This window comes from Ambystoma mexicanum, chromosome 1q, assembly GCF_040938575.1.
Source record: "Ambystoma mexicanum isolate Mex_15411 chromosome 1q, UKY_AmexF1_1, whole genome shotgun sequence".
Classification (NCBI taxonomy): domain Eukaryota; kingdom Metazoa; phylum Chordata; class Amphibia; order Caudata; family Ambystomatidae; genus Ambystoma; species Ambystoma mexicanum.
This window is the reverse complement of record NC_090922.1, coordinates 377894398-377907336: the sequence shown is the minus strand read 5'-3', so window position 1 is coordinate 377907336 and position 12939 is coordinate 377894398.

Genomic DNA, 12939 nt, shown 5'->3' with positions numbered 1-12939 from the left:
TCTTTTTAGAGGGTCTAATCATGTATTTTAGACAATTTTGTAATTTCTATTAAAATGTGTACTTTTTGAACTAATTGATGGCATTCAGATAAATGGATAACTGTTGATAAAGGACCAAGTCCTATCTTTTCGAGTCTTGTGTAGTCTTAAGTCCCAAAAACAAGATAGGACTCCACACTTGTGGAATTTGGGCTCTCTCTATTGTATTCCCTACTGTTTAGATCATAATATGCTGTGATGAGGTCTGCAAGCTCTGTTTTATCCCTAGTGTTTTCATCAGGCTTACCTCCATTCTCCACCTATTTGACGCAAGTTGTTTTAGGGAGTTGTTTAGGCTTATGGTCACTGCATTGTGGTCAGAAACTCCCCCGGTCAATATTTCACATTGTGAGACTTAATACAGCAGATGTCAGGATATCAAGTAGTAATCAATCCTCAACTGTATTCCATTCATGTAGGAGGTAAATGTGTACTATTTGGTCATTGGATTTAACAGGTACCAAAGGTCTTTTATGCTCTGATCTTCAAGCAGCTATTTCAGTATTTCTCTGTCTCTATTGTTCCCATCCACGTGATTTTCTGTGTTATCAATGTATTGGTCCAAAGGTATGTTTCAGTCCACTCCAACTATCACCTGTAGCCTACTCATCTCCAACAGTATAGCATTCTCGAATGAGAGAAATGCTTTTTTTTATCACTCGTAGGTGTATAGTATGATCCTACAGCCAGTCTCTTGTCTCCTAAATGAGGCTTGATTGCCACCAGTCTCCCCCTCTCTGTCTGATCAGATTTTCATCACTCTGGCTGGTAAATGTTTCCATATTAAGATGGTGACCCCACACTGCTGCCTCCTCCAAAATGCTGTGACACGCTCTCCCTACCCAGTCCCTATGTAGTTTGTCTGGCTCTAATTTATGTCTCCTGTTATAGTGCAATGTCTGTTTTTCTGGAAGCTAGGTATTACAGGATTTTCATTCGATATAGTGATTGAGCTCATTGAGATTGAGTGATAGGATTGTAAGGTGATTATTGATAATATGGTTTGTCTGGACCATATACTATCATAATTCAGATATCTGCAGATGCCCTTTGTGTAATGAACACTGTGGCTGCCCCTGCAGACCTGCCCTCTAGCATGTAGCTCCCCAGTTATGTATTAGTCACTTATCATAGAACAAAACCTGCAAAAACAGCACAAGTGTATAAACAACTGTTCAAACAATTACAGTCCCCAAGTCCCTTTGCCCCCCCTTCCCCTTCATGTTTCTATTTCTCTGGTTGTGAACATAAAAGAGCGGGGGTGGGACAAGAGGTTGAAATCCTGCCCTCGTTCTTTATTAGCTTTCTTAAGGCAGTGTGGAGCCCCCACTCCCAGACCATTCTCCTCCACGGGCCCCTGCAGAGCTGCACCCCTTAATGACTTTGACACTTTTACCCAGCCTGGCCTATGCACTTCTTACGGTATTGGTTATTACATCTAAGACCCTGAGTGTTTCAGGCTATTTTCTGTGTAGCAGAAGATAGATTAAGAGAGATGTTCCAATCTCATATTTTCCAAGAGGTAGTTCCTGTGATGTTAGCTAATGAGTTTCTTCTGAAGTTCTTCCATTCACACCTACCCACATCCATCCTTAGTATGTGGTTCTGCTGGTGAACTGGATTTATACCTTTGACTATCCAAACTGGTACCCTCCATCACCATAGCATTATCAGCCAACAGCTTCTGTCTACATGCTTAGTTCCTGTCTGGTATATTCATCTATCTTTGATCTTTCATAATCAGAATGGTGGCATAGTGTAAGAGATCATATCATATTGCTTTCTCTTCAGCAGCAGTCTTAGGGCTAGGAGTCTTTTTCTCATTTCCATTGTTTCTTTTGAAAGGTCCGCAGGGATGTACATCTTCAGACAAGAAAGGGCAGTTCCTTAGTCTGAGCTAACATCAGCTGTAGAATAAAAAAACACAGCAGCAGGGATAGAGAACACTGAAGACCTTGGTCCAGAGTATGAAGAAGGAAATTAACAGAGTTAAGTGTGAGTCCCTGTCGACCTGCGCATAGGATGCAATTGAGTTTCAAAGTTTAGCCTTTCAGTGAGGAGACTATTTAAATGCGCATGCTATAAAATCATGATTAAGTTATTGTGAACAACAATCAACCAACAAGTGCTTCGTCCAGGGATGGTCTTCCTCATGGCTGATTGGCCATGATGTTACCAGTCATTATACATATAATAAGCGATTCATTGAAATATATTCATATAAAAAGTAAACGTGAGTCAAGAGAAAAAAAGAGATGTGAATTCTAAATTATTTGCAAAACATTTTTACAAAAACACCTAAAAATTAGAAATCATGTAAAATGAGAAAAGGGAAGGGCTAAACACAAAAAGACATGAAAAAATTCAAATCAGAACAAATGTGTTCAGTGAAACAACATGTAAATTAAAACAATACCATGTTTGAAAGTGTATTCCCAGACAAAGCCAATGGGACACTGGGCAACTTACTGGCAGTAGTTGCCTTGGCATGTATAACACTGGGGGTGGTGACAATGCTCTTTGTTGTTTGGGTGGTAGATTGACAACTTGGAAATGTACATGGCAGATTTATAACATGATAACACACGCACATGTAGAGTTAAACTTTTAATATCTTGGGGGGCGCATGCACTGGGATGCAACACTTTGAAGTTTTCTGGCAACAATTGTGTAGGGTTCTGTGTGTTGGACACACTTTAAATCTATCACAGTCATCACCAGGTTGCTTTGCCTGGGAATACACATTCACATATGGTAGTGTTTTCATTGAAAAGTTGTTTGATTGAACATATTTGTTCTGATATGAGATTGTTCTTGTGTTTTTGTGCCTACCGCTTCCCTTTTCTCCTTTTATGTTATTTCTCTTTTAATTTTGACATGTCTTTGTAACAATATTTTGCAAATATGTTCTAATGCACACCTCTTTTAACTTACATACTTTTCAATGAATCACTTATTATATGATCAATGACTGGTAACATCACGGCAAATCATCCCTGAGGAAGACCATCCCTAGTTGAAGCAAATGTTGGCTGATTGCTGTTCACAGTAAATTGATAATTCTTCTTCTAGCAGTTGCATTTAAATAGCCTCCTCACTTAAAGGTTAAACTTTGAAACTCAATTGCATCCTATGCGCAGGTCGAGAGAGATTCTCACTCAATTCTGAGATGTAAATCTTGGGCCCTTCCTTCCTGCCATTTCACAGGATCTGTCATACATGTTGGAATTGGAGGAACATGCTATGAGCGCGGAGAGTGATCTCATATTAGAATGTTCCTTTCTTCAGACCCTATGAGCTCTCTGGATTTCTTGCTGCCATGTACATTCTATATTCAGTGAAGTTGGGGCCCATTTTTCAAGGAAGAGAACTGGTCTCCTCCCTACACTTTCTTCAGGAAGCTAAAGAAGTGGACATTACATCTTCTGCTCTGCTGCAGTCTTCTAATTCTTGTTTTGCTGCCTTCAGATCAGCCATTTGTATCTGGAAGGAGATAAGCTTGTCCACTGTTGCCTCTACAGCTCCAACATTTCCCTCTGCCTCTGAACACCTGTCCGTGAATTTGTTTGTGTCTGATTTCAGTATGAGAATCTCTGCTGTGGGTGTCAGTGATGAATTGCCATCTGGCAAGGGTGTGAAAGCCCTGGCCTTTTGGATGCTTATTACATAATAAAAAGATGCCGGTAATTCCATCCCTGTAAGGGTAATCTGCTGATCAGATTCCTCATTCATAAGCTCCATGCCAAAGACATGGTGTGTATCTGAGCCCTGCTGCATCAGTATCTTGATTTGCTGGCTGATCCAGCCAAAGTGACAGGGCAACAATGGCCATGTATCTTCTTTGATCTCTTTGTGAGGGTAGGTAACACCCTCCTCCAGGGGCAACTGCACGGACATCAAAGGAGCACACCCGTTCAAAAGGAGTTCCCTCACTCCAGGATGCTGCATTTCTAAAGGCCTTTGTTCCTAGTCAGAAGGGAATGGGGGAAGTTAGTGTAGAAAAGAGATCTCTGTACAGTGGAGGAAGACTTCTGCCATCTTCTTTCTGTCTATCTCTCCTTCTCCTTCCCACCCCCTCCTCTTCTTCTAGACCAAAGTTCTTTGGGTGTAATGTCAGAAGGGCAACATCCACTCATTTAAAGAGGAGGGATTGGTCCACTTTGTCCAATCACCTGTGGATATATAGCTTTAAAAAATGGTTCTCACAACAAGACTTCTAGGAATCAGCTTGGAATCATCTTTTGGAATCCTACCTTTGAGGAAGACTTAATCTGGACCCTGCTCGGGGAGCAGTCCTTCCCAGAGTCATCCAGTTGTGATGTGATGGCAAGGCAGAGATGAGCTCTGTCCCCAACCATCCCAAGAGAACATTTGGTGTAAACCTGCTGCTGGAACAAGACCTGACTCTCTGCAAGCCACAGTGACACCAAGTACCTCACCACGTTGAAAGATCTCTGTAGTTATGTGCCAGCCTCCACCATGTTTGGGAGTATGAGAAAAGCACTCATGCTGTCCATGAGCCCCTGGATTGGAACTTACAGCAGCCTAAGAGGCAAGACAGCTGGGATCCTGTTTGTTTGTTTGCAGTTGAACTGCTTGGAGCTGCGTTTCCAGAACTGTTTAAAACCATCAGGACACTCTGTTGCTGCCTTTTGAACTCTCTGAATATTTGTACAAGGGCCTTATTTCTTTACAGGTACTTTGCTTGAATTGTTGTGCTCGTCACATTTGTTTTGCAGATTTGCCGCTCCACGGCTTTCTGGTTTCACTTTCCTGCTGTTTTCAATCCTAAGCAAGTGTTATTGTTTAATATATATTTTGCATATCCTGTGTATTATTATATTGTGTCCACGTGTGATTTGGTGCAACATTGTGCGTACAAGACTGCATGGCAGAGAAAAAAACACTCTCGTGTATGCGTTTAGTCTGCTCCTGTAAAACTATAATTAGCAAGATCCTTTGGGTATTTATCCTTCGTTCAGGCACTCAGCGCCAGCCCTTCTGCATCGTGCCAGTCTTCGCCGGCCCCGGCCCCAAGCGTATTTATTGACTGCTTCCATCCAGAAATTCATCTTTCCTTACAGGTACTTTTCTTGTGCTTATCACATTTGTTTTGCAGATGTGCTATTCCAAGGCTTTCTGGTTTCACTTTCCTGCTATTTTGCATCCTAAGCAAGTGTTAGTGTTTAATATATATTTTGCATAGCCTGTGTATTATTATATTGTGTACATGTGTGGTTTGGTGCAACATTGTGCGTGCAAGACTGCATGGCAGAGAGAAAAGCACGCTTGCGTATGCATGCAAACTGCTCTTGTAAAACTACAATTCCCAAGATCCTTTGGGTATTTATCCTTCATTCAGGCGCTTCAGTGCCAGTGCTTCTGCATCATGCCGGTCTTTGCCGGTCCCACCGCCAAGCATATTTTTTGACTGCTTCCATCCAGCAATTTATCTTTCCTTACAGGTACTTTTCTTGAATTGTTGTGCTCATCACATTTGTTTTGGAGATTTTCCGCTCCACGGCTTTCTGGTTTCACTTTCTTTGCCTCGCATTGGCAAATTTACTTGCTATCTTCAAAATATCACTGCTGCCAACCCCATCTTGCTCCACTGAAAATGAAATTAATTAAACTTGAAACTAATCAGAACACTTGGTTTTCTGAAGGCATCATTGCTGCCGGCAGGCTAAAAGAGCACTTGAAAGAGCCTGACGAAAAAACCCCAATGAACTTAGCCTTATAGCATATAAGCAATCAGTTCAGCAATCTAAAGCCCTGATCATCTCAGCCAAAGCTATCTATTACAATAAAAAAATTATTAATGCCCAGTCGAATGTAGGGGAACTCTTTAAAATCCTGGCCGAATTCCAGGATTCGTCTCCCACCAACAGCAATTTTTTCAAAAACTCTGCTTTGTGTCAAGAGATTCACAGTGGCTTTATGTCAAAAATAGCATCTCATAAAGAAACCATTAGGATCATTTAAAACACCATTGATCCTGTCTCTTTGGAAAACACCCCTAATGTACCCACTAACAAGGCCAATAATATTACATCTTTCTCCTTTTGTCATTACTCGGAGTAAGATCATTCAGGATCTTAAAGCTACTTCTTGTCCAGGAGACAATTGTCCTACCAACAACTTTAAAGATTCTCTTGACTTATTGGTTCCCTGGCTTACAAAGCTTATCAACTTATCATTTGATGAGGGTGTTGTTCCATCTTCGCTCAAGGTCGCTTGGGTAACACCTTTGCTGAAAAAAGACAACTTAGATCCCCTGATTGCTGACAATTACAGGCCCATAACCAACATGCCATATATCTTTAAAATCTTAGATAAACTAGATTATCTTTAACTCCAAACACATATTGAGGAACTTAACATCTTGGGTATGTGACAGCCGGGCTATAGAGCACAGCATGGGACAGAAATCGTCATGCTGGACCTCAACTCCACCCTGGCTGGCATGGCGGATAAAGGTCATCCTGCCCTGATATTGCTCTTGATCTCTCTGCAGCATTTGATCTAGTTCATCATGCATTGCCATTGACTAGGCTGGGAGGGGTTGCCTACTGTTCTACTTTAGCATCTAAATGGATAGCCTCCTTCTTGGGACCTCAGACTGTACTGGTTTGTGCGGGGAATGGTCATTCTTCTCCTGTCACTCAAACATGTGGTTGCACCCAGGGTTCTTGTTTGTTCCTGCTCTTGTTTAATATTTACATCCAGCCTTTGTTTGACCTGTTGAACACCCTGTGTGTCCGTTATACCAACTACGCTGATGACACTCAGGTTGTTCTTCAGCTTAGCAGGCATTACAAACAGGACCTTTGCACCCTTGATACCATCTACAAGCCCATCCAGGACTGGATGGCCTGTAACTCCCTAACACTCAATGCAAAGAGACCAAACTTATGATTGTTGCCACAAAAGCAGGTCAGAGCAAGCTAATGCCCGAGTACTCCTGCTTTCACACTATTCTCGTCTCCAAGAAGGTCAAAACCTTGGGAGTAGTTTTGGATGAAGAACTATCCATGAAGCATCATGTGTCATATATCCACTCCACATGTGGTCTTATTACTAAACGCATACACTACATTTGCCCTTTTATCACCACTGAAAATTGTGCCTTGCTGTCTACTGCTCTAATCAATTCCAGGCTCGATTATTGTAACAGCCTGTTGACTGGTACTAATACTTTTAACATTCGAGCTCTGTAAGTTACTCAGAATAACGCGCTAGGAGCGACCTTTGGTCTCTCTCGTCGTGCACATGTTTCTATGTCAAGGAAAGCTCTACATTGGTTCCCATTAGACAAAGGATGTCACATAAAATCCTGACACTGGCCCACAAATGCCTGACACATTCATGCCCAGCATATCTATTTGATCATGCCAAGCTTCATATCCATACCAGAAACCTTCGGTCATCCTTGCACCCATATTTGTTTAAGCAAGATTCAAATTGGCTTGTTTTGGCGGATCCAGCTTTGACGTTCAGGCACCTCTTCTCTGGAATTCTCTTCCTGCCCCCATGCATCTAATTAACAATCTCACTTCATTCAAAAAAGCCATTAAAACGCACCTCTTCAACCTTAGTCCGGACTAATGTTCGTCCATCTTTGCTTTCACTGACCTCTGGAATTACTTTTCTTTATGTCTTTGTTGTTTCGTCTCGTTTTGTTTTTGTGCACCCTGAGGCCCACGAGCATGTGACGCTTTATAAGAATTCAGATAAATAAATATAAAGGAAGTCTGGTTTGGCACTACAGCACAACCAAGAACTGCAGAAAGGTATTGTTGACTGCTAACTGCCCCCTTTGGCCATTATTGGGGCAATATGCCCTTAGGTGGCGGTCCCATCCTGTGGGCACAGCCACCGAAGGGCATATCGTCATTAGTACCTCTGTAACATGCCACATGGGTGCTAATGGCTTAAAAAAAAGGAAAGTATTTTCTTTCCGTGCACCGGACGTCTCACACTATATATTCACATTATACCCTGAGCCACATTGACTACCCTGTTGAGAGTATAATCTTCCCTTTTTCCTACTTTACTGCAAACAGTGAAGGAGGTATATCTCTTAACTTTGCCTGTTTTACTTTTATGATTGCGGTGGCTCTTGGTTTGTGGAAGGGTGAAGGCTGAGTGGGCGCTTTAGTCTCTATTCATGTTTGTACTCCTACAAGGCAGAAGTCAATTTGTCACAGTTTGCTTCACCCTCATGTCTTTGCCAGTAACTGTATCATTCAGCTCATAGAATTGCTGCAGCAGAAGGTTCAGTTTTGATAGTTCTAAGATTTGTTTTATTTTATTCCCCATGTTGATTGGCCATTGCAAAGGTGATTTCCAGTTTACCCTGGACATAAGTTAATCCTTTCTTGTTTGGGTATGGAGTTTCTCCCCCGTTGTCTGTCCTATCCAAGCAGACCTCTACTACTGCACCTTGGAGGTCTTTGCTGTCTAATGCTTCAGGTGGGGAAGCCTTAAGGGCGGGGCCCACAAGCTGTTATCCTCTTGCTCGACTCGATGTTGTGTTTAGCATGCTTATAATAGGGTGTAAATATGTCCTTTCCTTTCTCTTTCCCAAATGAGTGAGGGACATAATGGAGCATCTTCTCCAGAAACATTTATGTTATCACTCTATTTTAAAAAACACTTTTCCTTTTACTCACCTGGAAGATGCCTAAGATCAGCCGACAGGGTCACCCTGAATTTTCCCGCGGCCAAGAGCATATCTAGGCAAGGTAAATCCTTCCCGGTAAAAGCAGTAGACCTCTGGAACAAGCTGCCAATGACCTTACGGTTAGAAGTAAACTATCAGAGTTTTAGGAAACAGCTTAAAACCTCATTGTTTCAATGAGTAATTAGAGTCTTCCTCCCCAGGATCTCAATCTAATTCAATGAGGAGAACGTTGTGTTTTTGACTTTTCTTGGTTCCCGCGCCCTGATGCCTGTGGGCTACCGGCGCGTAATAAGCAATCACATAACATAACATAACATAACAGAACTCCTACATTCTGCATGCAGGCGCTGAATAGTTGTTTCAGCTAAAACCCTCAATCTCTTTAAATGAACCTTAATGGCATTGTATCCATCTTTGAGCTTAATTCGTTGTTGAGCGGATTGGAGCTTTTATCTTTGCGGGGAGAGAAACTACCAATATGTCCACCAAGTGTCTGATAGATCAGCTCTCACAGCAGAAGCCTGGCTGTGAGTGGTGGTCTAGCTTTTGCTCCTTGCCAACATGACAGCATCTTTCCTCCTACAGGATTTTCTCTTTCTTCCTCAGTGCTCCTCATGGTCATGAAGCTGTTCCTCTGGCTACCCTTGTCCAGTGCTATTGCAGCTTATGGGCTCACCAGTTTTGGGATAACCAGACCTTTCTGCATTGCACTGACTTTCCAGGAGGTAACACTGCCCCCGCTACTTGCTGTCGGTATCTCCCTGCAGGGACACCTGGCCAGTCACTTTGCTGGCTCTTCTCATTGGTCAGTGTGTGTGAATCTCACCCTACTTTGCCACCGCTGCTTCTCTGCTCAGTTCCAGTCCTGCTCACTCTTGTCCACCATGTTACTTTGAAAGTTGCCACCGTGGGCCTTCATAGGTCAGCGTTAAATCCCTATAAGTGCTTTGGTTCAGGGCTGGTAATTCTCTCATGTGGGTCACTCAGTCATCCCCATTTCTGCTCCTCTCTCAGCACTATGTAAGGGCCCTGGCTACTGTAAAACGAGAGAATAAGGGCATCAGTGAGGGGCGCTCCCGGATTGAGCAGCCGCTTTGCATGCTGCTGGCCATGCCCCATCTTTCTCCTTTCTGTTTTCTCTGCCATTTTTGATACACATTCAGAACTTGATCAAGGTCACTTGACAGAGAAATTCTGTTGTAGACCGATATTGCTGTGCTTATCCTTATTGAGTAATCCCAAGGTTGAGATTTCTAGAATATGCTCATTGATATAAATCAGAGACACTGTATCCTGAAGATCCTGCGGTTTACCTGTGTTAAAGATACACTATGTATGACTGATTGTATTGACTGGTACTCTAATCCAATGATCATTTTCAAGCTGTAGAGGAAGCATTGCAAAATGCTACTTCTGAATGTTTTCCAACGGGATAGGGCTTAGTTGGAATGCAAAAAGAAGAAAAACCGGTCCTGTTCCACATTATCCACATTTGGGTTCATAGAATCTTATTTAACATGGGTGCTAGAACCTTCAGCAAGAAGGTGGATTGTCTGCTCCATGTTTAACTCTGAACTGCTTGGACACACTTTAGCCTTATGGTCTCGGTCAGGGGAAGATATTAGTGTGTGCACTTTTTTCCCCCAACATGTGCAGAAACTGTTATGCGCTTTTTTTCTCCTGTTAATACCAATGCATTTGTCAGCATACAATTATAGTTCTGTTCTTAAAGCTTGCGATTTCAACCAATGCCATCCTTCTTTCTTTATATTTACTATTAATATCTGATCACATGGTATCTGATCCTGGCCAACTCAGGATTAGAGGCATTAAGAATTCAACAGAAATGTTGCTAGTTATGCCCTGCTTTTTTTAATGGCACACCATTTATGTTATGTATTTGTTACCATTATTTTATGCTTTTTTTAATACAATGTACATTGTATGCTTTCATAGATTCATCAAAAATAAAACATGAAATGTAATTCTTTCTGCAGTAAACTTCAGGAATGACTTCTCTATGACTCGCAAAAATAGCAGGTTCACAAAATTAATGTTTTTCAGCCAGACCCACCTGACGGTTTATTCTGTCCCCAGGTTGTGCATGGGTCTACCAGGGTTTTTTGTGAGATGTAGACCTGCAAGTCAATATCCCACAAAACTCTCAAATGCATTCTGTGTCAGGTCACTGCATTGGCGATGAGCGACAAGGAGACCCCCCCACAACACATGTTTAGATTGTGTCTATAGGTTATCTTTCCATTGCCTCGGCCCACAATCAGCACTGCTTACTCGGGAGCCTTCTCACCAGTGGTGCTACTCCACTCCAGCCTGACCAATCCTGTCCTGGGAGACACAGCACCCCACTGTTAAGGCTCCTGGGTGTTCGGCTCCAAAGCGCCAATATTCAGGTGACAGATAACTATGAGCAAGAGAGCCAATGAGAGGGCCATGAACCCCAGACAAGCATAGCAAAAGCAAAAGCTTAGTGAGAAGCAGCAGGTCGAGACACCGAACTGATCCAGTGGAACTCAGCTATCTCGGCTCTTTGAAAGGGAGGGAAGCAGGACAAATGTAAAATCAGTGCACAGTGAGGCACAGCATGACACCTACTCCAGCTACAGGAAGAGAACTGTCATGTATCGAGACATCAAGCCGTGCCCTGCTAGAGAGCTTCGTCCGATATCCGGAAGCTGCTTGCATGTACCAATATTCACAAATTTCAAGGTGCCAGTCACTTGAATTATATTGCACATTGTGGGGGGGCAGGGACCTGGTAGGGAACCATCATTTGGAGTTATCTACGGCGTACTCTGCAGCTGTGCGTTACCAATGACTGTGGAAGTAGTCACTGTAACACTCCTGCCAGACCATGTGGAGATGGAGCTTATGATGCTCTGGATTTTCATTGCAGCCCTTCTTAGGAAAAATGACTGTGACAGTGCCCTGGAGGCAGAGGCACTCCCCACTTTCATAGCCATTTGTAGTGCATTTAAAAAATGTAACCTTTGATAACAAGATGGAGCCTTAGTGAAATGCATTCTGTGAACGCACATGGACATTTGACTCCAAGCTTAAAGAGAGGCCCATTTCTCTGAGCACAATGTGCGTTTGTTCTAATGATGGAAATACAGTTTGTTTATGTGTTTAAATGAAGTTTGTTTTGCATTCTTTTAGCAGCTAAGAGCAAAGTCTGTTGGCTTTTCATGAGAATCCAGAGATTGTTTACAAATTTAGTGGAGTCTTGTAGCTGCAACGACTGCGTAGTTGTGGGGTTCGACTGATGGTGGACAGCACCAGAAAAATACTGGATTAGTTGGAGGGAAAGACATCACACAGCCAGGAAAAGAGCAAGTCACATCACTTTTTGACTTCTTACTTCGAACTTCAGCTGGGCTGACTGAAGCAGACGTGTTTCCGTTTGTCTGTTACTGTTGGTGAAGAATTCTCTCAGCCGCCCTGGTGATTCCCAGTGAAGGCTTGGCAGAGATGAGGAATGTTATAGACACGCTACTGGTGATATTTTTCTGTTTCATGTCTATCTGTCTTTTATGGTGATCATCTTTAATTGCCATAATAAAGAGACCTGAGACAGGTCTATTTCAAACTTTACATAAAGAGTGAATTAATTCTTTGCGTTCCAAGACAACGCACATTGCCTTCAGTCTTTTATTTTTTGTAGGTGCAGAGGGGAAACCCTTAAGTTAAAAAGATATCTTTAAATTACTGAGAAAACAGGAAGGCAAAACAATTGGCATCACAATCAGTGGTCTTGAGAAGTTAATTCCTTGGCTGACTGTATTATGCAGTTTTTGTGCTTTGGAGCGCAAGACTTCATTTCTATGCACTTTTGAGGTACGATGTTTTGAAAGGTTTGATTTTTTTTTCTTGGGCTTGCTTTTATAACTGAAAATGTTTGCTGTGTATGCTGACCGCGGCAGTGCGCAAATGTTTATTTTGACTTTTTAAAGTGACCACTGTGAACTATTCACTGTACATGAAGTAGTGAGTAGTTTTGTTGTAACATGCATTCCTTATTCAGAAAAAGAGATAAAACTTGTCCTGCTTGCAGGAACTCTTGTGAATTATTCATTCATGATTGGAATTCTGCCCCGTATGAGGCTTTAGCTGCAGAATTCACATGTACCTCTGGTTTGTGTGAGCAATGGGGGAATCTTTGGCTAGTGCATAGCCTGATGATGTGATTGCTTGTT